General features: G+C 35.6%; 1 protein-coding gene across 15 annotated transcripts in view; it reads right to left on the bottom strand.

Moving 5' to 3' along the window:
• Nucleotides 1-18,448, bottom strand: part of LOC101746345 (uncharacterized) — a 104,375-nt gene that overhangs the window by 38,648 nt on the left and 47,279 nt on the right. For 4 of the 15 annotated variants that reach the window (XM_012692787.4, XM_012692789.4, XM_062673012.1 and 1 more), the window contains one exon: nt 12,480-12,503. The exons of 10 other annotated variants lie outside the window; for them this stretch is intronic. The gene's annotated coding sequence lies outside the window, so the exon portion shown is untranslated. Of the gene's footprint in view, nt 1-12,479; nt 12,504-13,750; nt 13,889-18,448 lie in introns of those variants that run through there. One more of the 15 variants, XM_062673017.1, reaches the window with a different exon arrangement.

The following is an 18,448-nucleotide window of genomic DNA, read 5'->3' on the forward strand; positions in this document are numbered from 1 at the left end:
GATGGTTGTCTGGAAGAGATCGCTCTTAGCGATAGGACCGCCAATTGTACTTTTTGTGTTTAATGTATCGCACTGTTTATTTGTTTTTTGATGTACAATAAAGAATACTCCCTCTCTCTCTCATTTTTGTTGACTTTAATTTTATAATATACATATGTGGTACAATTGACTCCCATACGCGCTTCGATTTACGAAACAAATAAAAAAATAATCTACATATACTCGTATATTTAGAATTTATTCGATATATCGAAAGAAAGGAACTATCGAGTTATTGCAATTCCATTAAAAATAGTTTTAAAAACAACATTACCAAAAAAAAAAAAAAAAAATGTATTCCTACAAGTTTACGATGGTTTACCTCACATTTCACTACGGCGAGATTAGTTAAGCCGTAACGCACATTGACATTAACAGTGTCACCATACAAAACAACATGTTGTTTCGACAACAATATGTCATTGTTTCACGTTTTAATGTCACATTACGTTTATGTCATTTCAATTAGTTTTTTGCGTGTGATTAATGCTTCTCAATTAAGGTTGATTTGTGTATTGTTTCGCACAAACTTTTTTTTAAGAGATTTTATGACCTGGTAACTAAGACCTTTAGGTCATGGCAGAAATTTAAGTTAAGAGCTATTTGCGTAGGGCTAGGACACAACTCAACCGAGTAGGGATAAGATAGAGTGTTTTGCATGGAGCAAATTTCCCCCGCCACCCTAACATCACGGGACGTTGAAGTGGCAGTCATTGCCGTCACGATCGCCGTTTTTCTTAGTCTCTAGACCATCCGCTTATATTGGGTCTCCAATTTATACGCCCAATATATCAGGCTGAGTCGGCGTACTCCTTTTTCGTTTTGCACAAGATGCATGCAGACACCAAAAATTCTAGGTCTACCTGGTCGGTTCCCAAACTGACATACGGTGGAGACCTGAGAAACTTCGAGATTCGAACGAAATCCCTATTCCAGGCTTCATTTCGACAACAACAGATATAAGAAGAGAGCCAATATGGCTAATATACATCCCGCGTTTCCTTGAGACCATTGAATCTGCGAGTCAGTTTGTCATACATTGCGTGCACGCTAAAAAGTTTGAGCAATCTACTATTTTTCGAACGTGACTTTTAGTGCTTTCGTGTCAAGAAATACCGGCATAGCGGAACGGTCCTTATACTCCCTGTGCCTGTCCCTGTTCAAAAACAGTGCCATTCGTTTTCTTCCTTCTGGATGTAAAAGTACTTTGAAATGATTAGAATCAGTGTTTTTTACTTTTTTAATGATTATCGAAATCAGATCATCCTTCGCCCTAACTCCAGTTACGGTTGTGATAGCTCGAACGCGTCAGCACTGCACCAAGCCGCTCCCTATTACGGATTCTTAAAAATTTACCTAAAGAAAGAAATATCAGAGCGTGCGTCAATTTTATTTTATTAAGGGCGCATTAGTTCCGACGCTGAACGAAAAGTAGCAGTACAAAAACGCCAAAAAAGCGCAATAGTTGAATATAATCTTCGTGTTGGTAATCAATCGGTCAGTTAACATATGGTCACGCTAAAGAAGCACAGCAAGCCCATTATTTTTTACGAATTACGAGTAAACATGTCATAATTAACAGTGAAACCAATAACGCTTCCTAGTTAATAGGGGAGTTGAGAACATCATTGTCTGAGATGGTTCTTAAAGAGTACTATGCTGCTATCGTAATCGGTTCCATCTTTGGGAAAGACTGTACTTATCCCATGACTATATCGAGGGGTGAAAGACTATTTCGTCTAAGCGACATTTTTGCAAGTTTACAAAAGAGGCATACAATTTGGAAAAAATATCATAACAAAAACAAACTTCATCAGCTACTTCAATGGAGTGTATTTAATTGAAGTTCAATTATAAACACTGAACCGTTGATGCTAATATCAAATAAAACGCACCTTTAATTACAAAGATAAATGTAGCGTATTAAGCGAAATGTCGCTTAAACCATATAGTCTTTCACGACTCGATATATCTATCTATACTTAATACTATAAAACTGAAGGGTTTGTTTCTTTGAAAGCGCTAATCTCAGGAACTACTGGTCCGAATTGAAGAATTCTTTCAGTGTTAGATATCTGTGGAAGGCTATAGACTATATAACATCACGCTAAGACCAATACAAGCGGAGCTTTATTGGTATAAATAATATTTCAAAATCGGGTTTATTTTTCCTTTTGAGAGCTTCCGCTGCGTGCGCTGCAGAAACGGTTAAAGTTTCGCTAAAATAATGTATGACAGAATTGTTCCCCTTTAAAAGATCTAAAAAAAAGTCCGCAACATCATATGTCTATATGTTAAGGTTGGCTCACTATAACGTTTTCTATGCTAACCAAATTTGTTCTAAAATAAAGCATTATTTGTGAACTATTGGACGTCCACGTGGACGAAGTCGCGGGCAAAAGCTAATATTTATTAGGCGTTATTTTCTATGCATAAAATAAAGACGTTACGTAGGCAAATTGCAGACTGCCACGCGCGTATTGAATACCGTTACTGTGAAGTAACTTCGAACAATAAGGATTCTCACGATTGCGCAGAAGTTAAATTATTGTGCTGCTGACGTGGGGTGCAGAATTGTCGTCGCTTTTGTATGAGGTAACTAACTACGTGTCTGTGAATTTGATGGGATCCATACTTTCAAACGACCTTATCTATATATATAAAAATGAATTGCTGTTCGTTAGTCTCGCTAAAACTCGAGAACGGCTGGACCGATTTGGCTAATTTTGCTCTTGAATTATTTGGTGGAAATCCGGAGAAGGCTTAAAAGGTAAATAAATATGAAAATGCTCGGAATATAAATAAAAATAACAATTTTGTTTTTCCTTTGATGTGTCCCCCCCGTCGGACGGATTCCTTTTGTTTGTTTTAAGTTTATTTTATACAAAAGTCTTATATTTATCGATTGAGGCACTACGAGGTCTGCCGGGTCAGTTAGTCTATGATAAATTTACCTAAGTAGCTTTATCTTGGTTTTATCCTAAAGTCTAGTAAAATTGTTTAATCATTTGAATGATATATACAAAAATAAATTTAATTTTAGAGCCGAATAAATTTTGTTTCAGCAATTCCTCTCAGGGCTACGGGTATTCTTTTTTTAAATGGTTTTTAGTTTTTCCGAGTACGCTTGTAAGACTTCAACAAATAGGACAGATTATTAAAAACAAAAGCAGATAAATAGTTATATTTCTGCTTTTGTTTTTTTTTGTTACTTTTGAATCATACGTACATTAACACTTTCACTTACAAATTTCATTCATTGAATTGGACAAGGCTGAATTTTATGGAACGCATTTAAATACATAATACCAGTCATAGAACTAACTAGTTCAGAAATGAGCTTTTATTCAATTATTCAACGGTAGCTATTTTCCACGGTAATATTTCTTTCATAAAACTATTCATAAATTTTAAAAAACACATGAGCTTTTATTCAATTATTCAACGGTAGCTGTTTTCCACGGTAATATTTCGTTCATAAAAGTAATCATAAATAAATAAATAAAACATATTTTTACGCTTAAACATTTGCAGACCCTTCAAAATGTAGCTTAGCCAGTTCAGATACTTTTCAGTGATGTATTAATAATTGAGAAGTTGAAGAAGAACAGTTTGACAATAAACAAATAGTATGCATCCGTGTGCGTGTCAAATACATGGTAGTGTGTGTAATGTTTTTTTTATTGATACAATGTATTTTTTATGGATAATTTAAAAAAAAAATTAACTTCCTGCTCTCCTTCTCTATATTCTCTATAAGCGTGGGAAGTTTCATACTCCTCCGTACGCGCGATTTTCGTAAAAAGGGGTACAAAGTTTTTGCCTCACGTATTAATTTAGAGATATTAAATGTGTATCCTAACATCCATAAACTAGTTTATAGGACTTTAAACTTTGTATTACTTTAGAGAGAATTTACTATTGCTATTACTAATTCATAGAGAGATTTAATAAGTTTACAATTTCCCTATAAAAAAGTATTGAATTACACACAATACTTCGATTAAAGTGTAATGAAACTCGTAATAAACGTATTTAAAATATCAACGAAGACTTCTAATATAATAGACAGGTAAGCTTTACGTCACAAATCAGCTTCCGTAGCCCGAGGGAGTTCTATCGATGAATTACATCACTAGCCCTGTGTCGATTGTGTAATTGATCGACAATCACGAAAACTCCGTACTTTCACCGCGACATCGGCAACAATAAGAGGTAAGTACCGGAACGATATGTAATTAAATGGAGGTCGGCTGACCGTCGGGACCGATACGAATAAATTATCATTTAATGTCAAGTGGCCAAAGTAAAAACCGTGATAAGTGGGTACTTAGGCTTAACGTGTGTTAAATAATAGTGTTTATTTAGTTTTTTTACTGGTGGTAGGGCCTCTTGTGAGTCCGCGTGGGTGGGTACCACCACCCTGCCTATTTCTGCCGTGAAGCAGTAATGCGTTTCGGTTTGAAGGGTGGGGCAGCTGTTGTAACTATACTTGAGACCTTAGAACTTATATCTCAAGGTGGGTGGCGCATTTACGTTGTGGATGTCTGTGGGCTCCAGTAACCACTTAACACCAGGTGGGCTGTGAACTCGTCCACCTATCTAAGCAATAAAAAAAAAGGTATACCATAACTGGTGGTCGCTCGACTTGTTGGCCCTAGTAAGGCGTTCCAGTTTGAATAGTGGGGCAACAGTTGTGCTACAGAACTGAGACTTAGAACCTATGTCTCAAAGTCTATTTTGGCATTTACGTTGTTGATGTTTAAATTATTATTATATATTTAACTGTGACGTTTTTAGTCGTCGTGGCCTAAAGGATAAGACTTCCGGTGCATTCGTGTTGAAGCGATGCAACGGTATTCGAATCCCGCAGCCAGGGTACCAATTTTTCTAATTAAATACGTACTCAAGAAATGTTCACCATTGACTTCCACTGTGAAGAAATAACATCGTGTAATAAAAACAAACCCGCTAAATTAAAATTTGCGTAATTACTGGTGGTAGGACCACTTGTGAGTCCGCGCGGATAGGTACCACCGCCCTGCCTATTTCTGCCGTGAAGCAGTAATGCGTTTCGGTTTGAAGGGTGGGGCAGCCGTTGTAACTATACTGAGACTTTAGAACTTGTATCTAAAGGTGTGTGGCGCGTCTACGTTGTAGATGTCTATGGGCTCCAGTAACCACTTAACACCAGGTGGGCTATGAGCTCGTCCACCCATCTAACCAATAAAATAAAATAAAGTGGAACGCATCTTACCTATATACTATACCTATGCACCGGTGGTAGCAATGCTATGGTAGCTTATGAGTAAGGAATGACTACAGTCTTGAATAATTTTGCCATAAGGCTGCCCATTCAACCAGTATCGTAATGGCCTTCAATTATCTCTAAACGCTAGGTGGGTAGACGAACTCATAACTGTTTACCTATCTAAGCAACTTAAAATCATAAAACTAGGCACTTGTACTTAATTTCTTAGAATTATTTTGCTAAAAAAAGAAATATTTATTCACGAAACTATAATCACGCTAAAATCTTTAGGTATTAAACTTCTAAGTAGGTGTTCATATGTCGGGAATGGCATCTAACAAAAAAGGATCATATAATGATTTTATAATTCCTAAATAAATTCTTCTAATCTCTTCTTATTTCCTAATTCGAGTGGCGGTAAATACTAGGATTGTGGTAGAAGTTAGTTGTGGTATAATCAAGGTAATTTAGAATAGAACAGAAGTCCGTTGTAGTACAATAAAATTTATTACAAGGCATTTTTTTTACACCAACTGACTTCTTCGAATAAATCAATATAGGAAACTGCTCAATACTGTAAGTTGTAACATTCGATTTTGATAGATTAATAATTAACAATGACGCTCTTACTTAATTTTTTTAAATAAAAAAATCTAAATGTTATATATAAAATTGTGTTACACATCCACTACCCGATACTCAACTAATTTTGGTAAAGAATGAATCGGAAGTTTGATACACGCTTTCATTATCGGTCCAAGATGAAAAAGCCGTTTTTGAAATACAATAATTACGCGTCCAATCTTATACTTACTCTTTGCAACGTCACATTGATGGGTAAAGAAATTAAAAAGTTGTGGACAATTTAGGTCACCCGGTTAGTTTATTCCCACTACTAACAAAACAAGCCATAATTAAGATTTTGTCTCTTTTTCACTACCGAAAAACAAGATGAGAACAAGCAAAACAAAAACTCACGGGGTATCATTCATTCTCAATGAGCTTTAATTATTTTAAGAGAAATTTTTACATCGTCCATTTGATAAACATAACAATAGCTAATCTAACTTTCCCTCTCAACTATCTCTACCTTTGACTTTAGAATTCCCAAAATGTCATCGTAGTTTGAATAAAAACGCTGTCACAATGTAAGTTTTTTGCGCACAGAGAACTATAATAATAATATATACAATGCTTTCTTCCGAATAAAGTTTTTGCAGCTACTTCCAATGATTGAAATAGGAAAAATATAAGCAGTTGCGTTAGAATTTACTGCTGATAATATTCTAATCTTTCATTGTCTATTTCTAGAAAGTCGCTGTAAGTATAATGTAAATGTCATACTTTTTTGTTCTTACTACCCACAAATTTACAAACAATACTAAATAGCCTGAAACAAAATAATTTTGACATAAAAATATTTGCAGATAAGAATGCCGAAAGTTTCTGTATTGCTATAAATAGTAAAGAGTATATCCTTAGAATAAAATTTTACATCAACTTGATATACGAGATACTACTATATAACACTACAATTAATTAAGAATCTGAAAGTATATAAGACATTAACAGCCGTGATTGAAAATGCCCGTCTTATTACACGAAAATTTTGATTTAATTACGGCTTAAATTAGACGACTGACCACATCTATATCCACGAAAACTTTATTCGAAAAATTATTCTAAAACCGAAGAAAATACTATCTATAGATTTTATTAAGTTAATGGTCACCTTGATCAACAAGCACTCCCCTGTTTCAACGGTAATTCGTGCAACGGAACTTATTTCCTATCTAACAATAGACGCTGTCTAGAAAACTAGAGTGGGGATTGTCTATAAAACAACACATATCGAACTAATGAGGGTTGACATATTGACTGTAATAATAACTCATTTGGAAGTCATGACTGCGAGCACAAAATTAAACAGGGTCAAATAAATTATTATGGTGTTATAATATCAAAAGGACAGCGCGACAGCCTTGAGTTCAGAAAATGTTCACTATGATCCTGCACAGCTCCTGCCCGAATTATGGTTAAGAGAATCGGAGTATTGAATGAGTGATATGAATGATATGATGTGAGTGATATGATATGAATGAGTAATATAAACTTTCTAAGCGGTCTTTATATATACCCCTGTCCTGCAGAAGGCTTCTACAGCGTGATGCTTCAACATGATCCAGAGATACGTCACTCGGCTGAACTTTTTTTTTTATTGCCCTTGTAGGCAGACGAGCATACGGCCCACCTGATGGTGAGTGGTTACCGTCGCCCATGGACTTCAGCAATGCCAGGGGCAGAGCCAAGCCGCTGCCTACCGCTTAATACTCTCCACAAGTCTCGTTTGAAGAAGGACATGTCATAGCGCTCGGGAAACACCGTGACTAAGTACCGTCTATTTCTGCCGCGAATCACTTAAGCGTTCCGGTTTGATGGGTGCAACAGCCGTTATACACAATACAATGACGATATCTACTTCATGTGTCAAGGTGCGCAGCGGCATCTACGTTGATAACTAGGTTCATAAAACTAACTAAAAAAACTTGGTTTTTTATTATTGCTTAGATGGGTGGACGAGCTCACAACCCACCTGGTGTTAAGTGGTTACTGGAGCCCATAGACATCCACAACGTAAATGCGTCACCCACCTTGAGATATAAGTCTCAAGTATAGTTACAACGGCTGCCTCACCCTTCAAACCGAAACGCATTACTGCTTCACGGCAGAAATAGGCAGGGTGATAGTACCCACCCGCACGGACTCACAAGAGGTCCTACCACCAGTAGGTTCATAAAACTAATTAAAAAAATAGGTTCATAAAAACTAGGATCATACGCAAGTTTACCCATCAACGCATTAAATATAAAGATCTTAGTTTAACAATATACCTATTCATAAAATTATCTAGCCGGTCTGAATTTGATCATTATGGCTGAAATAGCTGGAAACACTGTCAGTGTATGTCATTAGTGATGCATTAGTGTAATGACAATTATTAACGTCACGTTACGTCAGTTTGACAGATTCAATGTTACCAAGGATTGGGTACACGTAAACTCCGTCTAGTATCTTAATAATACCCTACCTATATATGTTCTAAAATTAAAAATAAAATTTAAAATTATAAATTATAAATTTAGTACTAAATGCGACTAATTTTATTTTCTATTTTTGCATTGCCTCTGCTTAACTATTTATATTGTACTAATTTTTTATATAAGGTAAAAATTTAATCAATAAGACGACATTAACGCATAATGCGATCCCCATTGCACAGCCTGGAGAAACTCATCATTCTCGGACAAATGGAGGGGAAGCGCGCTAGAGGAAGAGCGCCAGCTAGATGGGTGGACCAACTCAAGCAGGTGACTGAAGGCCAGATACAGGGAGCGGTACATATGGCGCAGAACCGGACCGAGTAGAGAAGATTGACATACAGTCACGATACTCGGCATTGAGGGAACGACCAGAAAAAAAAACGCATTATAATTGACTACTTATTGATAGTTACCAATAAGAAGTTGACTAATTAAACAGTTTTGTTTTAATAATATTGGCAGCCCTGGTGAAACCGTTAGCCAGGGCGGCGCCGACCGTTACGCGTCACACTTAACTGTGATGTAATCATACAGCCTTGAAAGTAACAAACGCGAAATTTTCGCAAAATAATAGCAGTAATATTTTGCGAGACTGATTTCGGAAATGTGTTATAGAGATAACAAAAAAAAATTATTTTCTCAGATGATGATATGACATGACAATTTACAAGATTTTTTTTTTCGGTCACTATCAAATCCAAGCCATTTCTTATTTCAGATTATAAATAGATTCGTAACATGCATGCGACCGTAAAACAATGAAACAACCAACATTTACTATGAAATTTTATTGGCAAAGGGAACATAGTCATTCGTCCAAGAGTAACGTATAGATTATATAAATACACTACCCCAGTCATAGACAATAAGTCGTTACTGATCGTAAGGTAGACTCGTTGAGACACAACAATGGGCACATCCTATGAAATATGGTTAAAGTCTTCTAACCCGATTATTTAGGTGTGGTCTCGTTTAAAAACTGGTCGGAATAGCTTTGCCAGTTGAAATATATTCATCGAACAGTATCGAAAGACAAACTTGATTCCGTTCTTTATGATACTTTTTATAAAATACTTTTACTTAAATGCAAATGGTGGACTAAATACTTGTCTTGGGTGAAATAGTGGATTTGGGTCTACATTTAGATATTACATGGACAGTGCTCGGAGAATTTGTTCGAGATTACTCTATCAGCTTGGTTTTATTACCCTACCACCGAGCATTTCAACCCCTATACTTTAACGTCCATCCATAATCGAATTCCGGTTTTTTTTTTTAATTCCGACAATTTCCCTCTATAACAAAGAGAATGTCTCAAGAACTTTTTTTTATTGCTTAGATGGGTGGACGAGCTCACAACCCATCTGGTGTTAAGTGGGTACTGGAGCCCATAGACATCCACAACGTAAATGCGCCACCCACCTTGAGATATAAGTTCTAAGGTCACAAGTATAGTTACAACGGCTGTCCCACCCTTCAAACCGAAACGCATTACTGCTTCACGGCAGAAATAGGCAGGATGGTGGAATCTACCCGCGCGGACTCACAAGAGGTCCTACCACCAGTACGCAGTAAGTAACTATGACATGTCCTACTTTAAATGATATTTGAGCAAGTTCCAAAAAACTTCAGTAATATATTAGATAATGAAATTTACGAATGTTGTACGACGTTTCTCTTTGTCTTATTCTTTATTTTGGCATTTGCGTCATTTTTAAGTTGAGGTCGTCGCGGCCTAGAGTATAAGACAAGTAATAACATTTAATAAAAATCCCGAAATAAAAGCGATTTTTGCATATACCTTATGCATATCATATACCTTTAATCCGTCGACGTCGAGAATTTAATAAATATATGCAACCTGTTTTCTATGTCACAGTAGCTGACGAAATATCATCACGCTTATCCCGGTCGTTACCCCGTTTCAAAATGTTATTCAGATTTAATACGACAAGAAAAACTTCTTTATTACAATAATAATTCTATTGAAACACATGCACGCAACCAACTCTGTTTTAATGAATATTTTAACCTCGCGACTAAATAGACGTAATTTAAAAAGAACACGCCATTAGAATGTTAATATTAAATTCTTGTAAAGATAACATGCACCGTCGGCAATTGGTTTTGTGGACGCTAGATTATTATGATTGACTTATAACGAAAGACTTTTGATGATGAAACCCGGTCTCGTAAATATTTTCTACTAATATCTACTAATATTATAAGGAGGAAAGATTTGTTTGTTTGTTTGTATTGAATAGGCTCCGAAACTACTGAAGCGATTTGAAAAATTCTTTCAATGTTTGGAAGCTACACTGTTTCCGAATGATATAGGCTTTAATCTTTTTTGAAAAAAATTAGGGATCCTTACTAAAACTCCAATAATGTAACCCAAGGTATAAAAAAATTACCTAAAATATTCTTTACGTCGCGTGCCCTGCGAAAACTATTGATGATAGGATAAAATAATGTACTACGACTTGGTAGAACACATTATTATTTACAAAAAGTGTCGCGTCAGCATATGTCTAACTATTATAGTTATGCCGCAATAAGTGTTCTTTTGTTTAAAAAAATAAAACAACGTCAAATATCGTTGAATTTTTTTGTTAAAGACCCGAGCGGGGCCGGAGCGGGCCGCTAGTTTTCTACATATTTATTTTATACTGTCGGTAAAATTCGGCCATGATTTGCTGTGGCATGGATTCTGAGCTTTATATATACTATACGCGCATAACCCTCAATTACTTTGACGATAATATGTGAGCAAACAATCCCAGATGAATCATGGACGATTGGAGAAGTTAAAAAGATTTAAGGAATTTATTGCGAACTAATACTTATTACAATGCATTTGTATGTTTTGAAGTCGTCGTGGCCTAAAGGATAAGACGTCTGGTGCATTCGTGTGTAGCGATGCACCGGTGTTCGAATCCCGCAGGCGGGTACCAATTTTTCTAATGAAATACGTACTCAAGAAATGTTCACGATTGACTTCCACGGTGAAGGAATAACATCGTGTAATAAAAATCAAACCCGCAAAATTATAATTTGCGTAATCACTGGTGGTAGGACCTCTTGGGAGTCCACACGGGTAGGTACCACCACCCCGCCTATTTCCGCCGTGAAGCAGTAATGCGTTTCGGTTCGAAGGGTGGGGTAGCCGTTGTAACTATACTGAGACCTTAGAACTTATATCTCATGGTGGGTGGCGCATTTACGTTGTAGATGTCTATGGGCTCCAGTAACCACTTAACACCAGGTGGGCTGTGAGCTCGTCCACCAATCTAAGCAATAAAAAAAAAAAAAAATGTACATTATGTTTTCATTTCTTAACTACACAACCGAAAATTATGAAATTTTGTATACACGTTCTCAGTGATACAAAAAAGGACACAGGGTATCTTTTGAAAAAAAAAGGTACTATTTCCGAGGGATATTTTTATATTATACTAGCTGACCCGGCAAACATTGTTTTGCCATATATAAGATTTCTAGGGAATTTCTAGTGTAGAAAAAAAAACTAACTTATTGTAAGTGTGTAAGGATGTGGTAAATGAGTGAAAGAGGTATGTAGTGCTGTGAACGATGAGGGAATATATAATAAAAATAACAAAACCTCATTCAATCACATAATACCTCATTATAACAAAAAAAAATGTCCAAATAAAAAAAATATGTTAGGGGTGGACAACCCTAATCACTTAGGGGTATGAAAAATAGATAGTAGCCAATTCTCAGGCTTACTGAATATGCATAAAAAATTTCATGAGAATCGGTCAAGCGGTTTCGGAGGAGTATGGGAACGAACATTGTGACACGAGAATTTTATATATTAGATTTATTTTTCATTATTAATGCAAGCGAAGCCTCATGTAAAATCTATTTATTCGACAATAGCTAAACGATTATCTAACATTGAAAAGATTAAAAAACCTTAGCTATTCTACTCTTGACCGGTAATAATACAGAATGATATAACTTCCGTACCGGATATCCATCGCGTCATATCCCGCCTTCCTTCTCCATTCAAGTACTTAAAGAGTATGCAGTAAAATTGTTAATTAGTTTTATCGATGACTTACCTTCAATTATGAGTAATTGTAAATCTGAAACAATAAAAATTGATTATTAAATAAAGTTTGCAAATCAAACGATAGTTTTTATTTCATCGAAATAAATCCGTTATTGGGTTTTAGGTTGACTAAGAGAATAAAGATATTGTTGTGAATTTTCGCACGAGGCGCATAAAACAGCTGAACCCGAGAACGCCCAATGAAAACACTTTTAGATACAGGTTACGTAAGTGCTGAATAGTATAATATTAACGGTGGGGTCGATGACCGGAGATAAGGGAGGCAATTACCTCTGATTATATTACATACAATATAACAATTGTACAGTATGTTACTAAGTAACTTTTTTATTATGAGCATATAAGATGCAATATGCTGGCCCGCAGATTTACTGGTTGCGATAGCTATGTCAAACTTGCAATTTTTAAAGCTTATTGCCAGAATTTTTACGCCAGTAGTCTGTGGACCACATACACGCGAAGAGCTTACAATGCCCTACGTGTCCAATATAATAATGCGTTTAGGATGATGTTGTCACTGCCGCGCTTTTGTAGTGCATCCACAATGTTTGCGACATCTCACACCGATGACTTCTTTGCAATAATGCGGAAGAGAAGTGCATCGTTATTGCGTCGAGTTCGTGACAGTGGCAACAGTCTTTTGAGAATCATATCGAGCAAGATCGAGGGACTGCTGATCAATAGCCTTTGCAGTAGGTATTTGGAAGGAGAAGAAAAAAAAAAAAAAAAAGGAATGGTATATAATGATAGTTATATGTTAGATTTTTTGAGTTACTAACATAGATTATAAGTAATTATTACTAACAAAATGTTATGGTTTAAAAAAAAAACTGAAATAAAGTATTAATAATAATAATAATAATAATAGAGATGCATAGGAGATCACGGATCACCAGATATTGAGATCGGTGGTATTATGTTCATCCCACCATTCAAATACGGAACGCATGAACCAGTGCGAGCTCCCACACCACACACCATACCACCAGCACTCAAGACAGAAACGAGGAGAACAAAGAAAAAAATATTTAGGAATTATTGCTGTAAATAAAGTGGTAGGTTAATAAATGCTATCTGTGTTTCACCAGAGACAATCAGTGCTATAGGTAAGCCAACGAAATTCTTCAAATTATCCTTTCCTTTTTCGAGGCAGACCAAATTCAGGCTTAGTCTGCTATTATTTATCTAGCTTGTTATTTATCTAGCTAGCTTATTATTTATCAGCTATATGGTTAAGACTTCATAGCATGAATTCCGTACCGATCTCGTGGTCGAAGTCTCTGTTGCATTGTGAAACGGCTGCTCCTAGTATAGTAATGCTATGTTTCCCGATCCAACAAAAGTTAATTTGTATTTGTATGTACTGTTGTGATATATAATATTAATTTATTAAACTTTTTATTATAGTAAACATGATGTGATTCGGGCAACGCCGTATATATCTATTACTAGCGGCCCGCCCCGGCTTCACTTGGTTAGTAGCGCACGCGATGTATAGGATTTTAGGAATTTTTTTTACACATTAGGTTACATTATTGGAGTTTCACTAAGGATCCCTAATTTTTTTTAAAATATAGTAAATGTAGCCTATGTCACGGGGAGATAGCGTAGCTTTCCAACAGTGAAATAATTTTTTAAATCGGTTCAATAGTTTCGGAGCCAATTCAATACAAACAAACAAACAAATCTTTCCTCTTTATAATATTAGTATAGATAATAAAGGTCACCGTTCTCATCGAACTCGTCGTGCGACATCGTTCGACGTGCGAACTAGCCCATAAACACAACCCACTGAGTTTCTCGCCGGATCTGCTCAGTGGGTCGCGATTCCGATCCGGTAGTAGATTCAGCGAAGAACTGCTCTTGCTAGGGTTGCAAGACGTGCTTCGGGCGACGGTGGCTTTGCTTTTTTTTCCTACTTAATCTGAAAGCCTTGAGAGGCTATATCAGCGTAACCTTAACTAGTAGGTGAGCTCACGGGGCTCAAACCTGACGACGTTGCTAACACGAACCCTAGCAAGAGCCGGGCTTCGCAGAATCTACCACCGGATCGGAAACGCGACTCACTGAGAAGATCCGGCGAGAAACTCAGTGGGCTGTGTCTGAGGGTTAATTTACTCGTCGAGCCCTTTGTCGCAAGCGACGGGTTCGATGAGAACGATGACTGGTGCTTGTGGTACCTAAAAGCACCGTTAGTGGATCGGGAGGATCCGAAATTACGTGCTTGGGGCGACGTCGACTGCTTTCCATTCTATCCGCAGGATCGGGAATGTGGCTTTGCGTTGCCACGACGTCTGTATGTAATTAGCAGTCGCCACGATAAGGGGGCTGTGAGTAGCTAGAATAGCCCCTTAGGCTAAGGCGATTGGGTAAGGAAAAAAATATAAATATAAGAATTATGTAAGTTTGTTCATTGGTTCTTAATTTTACATACCGAAGGATCTTAAATTCGAGTTCGTACTATTTGAACCGGAGACGTATATAATAGTTCTAGCATTACTTTGTACATTTTCACCAATTGAATTGTATCGTAATTACAAATCGAATACGAGTGAAACCGCAGGACATGTCTTCATCAAACATATTTTTAAAATATTTTACTAACAATCACGCCACGTTAACTGGTCCCGTGTTAAGTTCGTAAAGAACTTGTGTTACAGGTACCAGATAACGGAAATAAATGTAAGATTTTTATTATACACATACATACATTTAATATACATCCATAACCCTGGAAAAGACATTTTATATTTATCAAACAAATACCTTCCCTTGGCGGGGTTCGAACCCGCGACCCCCTTGTGTAGTGACCATGTCACTTACCACTACACCAGACGGCCGTTAAACCATAATCTTCACAGCTTTGTGTTACAAAACGATGAATTTAGAAAGTTGATCCTTGACAGTGTTTATTTTTGAAAACCATTAAAATTCGCGTGACGTAAAACTGAACGCATTCTACTTCCTTAAACATGCATAGATAAAACCTTCCGCGTTACCAACATTGTTGACTGTAATAAACGTTAACATTTCTCTTAATGGTTTCATTAAAATTTACGTTGCCTTTAAAAAAAACTAACATGTGTAATGAAAATCCACTATAAATTTACCTACATAACGCACGAGAAGTGAAAACCTGTGCTGAGATGGATTAAAATCTTAGCGAGTGCAACGGTCTCTAGAGATAAGGCATGGTACATGTGTTTGATACAAAGACAAAGTTTTCTACACTTTTTATACGATTATTTATTTTTATTATATATATTTTATTATGTTTGTATGCATATATTTATTTGCATTTATTTAAGGACTAGCTGTACCTATCCGCTTCGCTGGGCATTTAAAATTAACATTATTATTTCTCACCCCCACGAAGATTCTCATCATTACCGCCCAGCAACTGGTATAGGGAGTCCAACAATCGTATAAATATTAGCCTAATCATTAAGTACATGTATTTTCTACATGGATTCCAAGTTTCATGTCAATCGGATGTATGGTTTAGTAGTTATAACGGAACATCCGTAAAACCACTGTAGATAGATATAAGTATAGATTTAGATTTTAATACAAGGTTAATTTAAACTTTTTTGGAGCACAGCTCTGTAATTTTAAATAAAAAAATATTGCATTATAGAAGCTCAAGTTTCTAAACACAGTTTCAAGCAAAGTATGTAAATATTTACCATTTAAAGCTTCGTCATATTTAAATAAAGCTTTCCGTAAATTTTCAACAAAAGAAAGCACTTGTAAGAATATTCAATTTCAAATAAATAAATGAGAATTTGTGTTTTCAAAAATAAATGCAAGATTATGATGATTATATGAAATCCAAGGTAAAAAGAAAACAGTTTTCACCTCGGCAGTAAAAACTTACTACCTAAATGAAAGCACCAACACAATAAATTTCTTTAAGGATTATTAAATTAAGCAATTTAGTAGGTAATTAAAACTATCAACACACGTCCTTTAGTAAATACCGTGTAATTTTTTATTGATATGTACGTGTTTTATAAGAACACATTTTCTTTGATATATAAGTAATAATCATTGCGAAATTCAAGTCACATTAACACGTTTGTAAATGTACTAAAAATGAAAATTAAATTAACAAAAAGTATTGTTAAGGTGATGTTCTCATTTCGTTTTACGCTAACCAACTAAATGTATTGAAGACTAAATTAATTTTATACTATACTAGCGGTCCACCCTTGCTTCGCTTCGGAAACATTAAATTTTATTATTGATAGCGACCCGTCCTCGCTTCGCTTCGGAAACATTAAATTTTATTATTGATTGATAGGCGAAGCCCGCCACGTTGCGCGCGGTACGACAATAACTGCGGGTGGCGTCGTGGGGCGCAACTAGTCTAAAAAGTAGCCTAAGTTACTCCTTATATCATCAGCTACCTATTAGTGAAAGTCCCATCAAAATCGGTCCAGCCGTTCCAAACAGACAGACAGACAGACAAAAATTGTAAAAAATGTTATTTTGGTGTATGTACCGTATATACATGTAGTAAAAAGCGGTTATTTCAATACTAGAAACAGACACTCTAACTTTATTTATATGTATAGATTAATTAATACCAGTATTACATTGTATTGCCAGTTAAACTTTCTGTCTATTATAGTTTTTATTTGGCCGAATTTAACATACCAGAAACCAGTGGAGAAGATTCAACTTCGAAAAAGAAGAGAAGGCACAAAGCACGGTTACTTTTGCAAATGTGACGCATGCAGTTAAAGCTCGCTTTCTGTCTTAAAATCTGTTATTTGTAGACATATGGTAAGGTGACTATAATTCACTTTTACTTTACTTGTAAAACTCATAGACCGCATCTAGCAGGAAAGAAAAAAATATAGAAAACTAATGAATTCTAAGAAGTCTACGTTGTTACAAATTACGCATAAATATTAGCATACGAATGATGACCAAACCTAATAACCTAGGTAACTGTATTTCTTGTAGAAGACTTTTTTTCCATATTATACAATATTTATCATAAATAAATGAAAGTATTACTTTTCTGAATGAAAAAACAATTGATCGAAATTTCTTCAAAATTCCTTCATATTGAAAATAGAACAATAAAATTCAATCTTAAGAGACAATATTTAAACTCATCACAAGAAGATACGAATTCGACAAAGTTTTTTTTTTTCTTAATGCAAGTTTGAAATAATTAAAACTAATGACATTTTAAAATCGAGAGATTAAAATCAAAGTATACTTGTCTATAGTAATAAATACTATCTTAAACATAGACGATCGAACTAGGCTTACTTGTAAATAGTTATAACTAGCGGCCCACTCCGGCTCCGCTCGGGTCTTTAACAAAAATTTCAACGATATTTGACGTTATTTTATTTTTTTTAAATAAAAGAACACTTATTGCGGCATAACTATAATAGTTAGACATATGCTGTCGCCCTTTTTTTGTAAATAATAATGTTTTATGTAAAGTCGTAGTAGATTATTTTATTCTATCTTCAATAGTTTTCGCAGGGCACGCGATGTAAAGAATATTTTAGGTATTTTTTTTACACCTTGGTTTACATTATTAGAGTTTTAGTAAGGAACCCTAATTTTTTTCAAAAAAGATTATAGCCTATGTCACTCGGGAATAGTGTAGCTTCCAAACAGTAAAAGAATATTTCAAATCCGTTTAGTAGTTTCGGAGCCTATTCAATACAAACAAACAAACAAATCTTTCCTCTTTATAATATTATTAAGTATCACACGACACAGCATTCGCGTGAAAGCACACGCGGTCTCGTGCAATTGTATTTATATTTATCGTTATGCTAATCATCGAACGCTCGTTACATATGGACTACGTGATAAATTAATAGTGAAAACTTTGTATTGGACCACGCATATTGCAAGCGATGTTTAGTTATTTAAATTCGAAATGCCGGGAAGCGAAAGTCGATGAAAGAAGTTGTTTCACTGATT

The sequence above is a fragment of the Bombyx mori genome, chromosome 16 (genome assembly GCF_030269925.1).
Source record: "Bombyx mori chromosome 16, ASM3026992v2".
NCBI classification, from domain to species: Eukaryota; Metazoa; Arthropoda; class Insecta; order Lepidoptera; family Bombycidae; genus Bombyx; species Bombyx mori.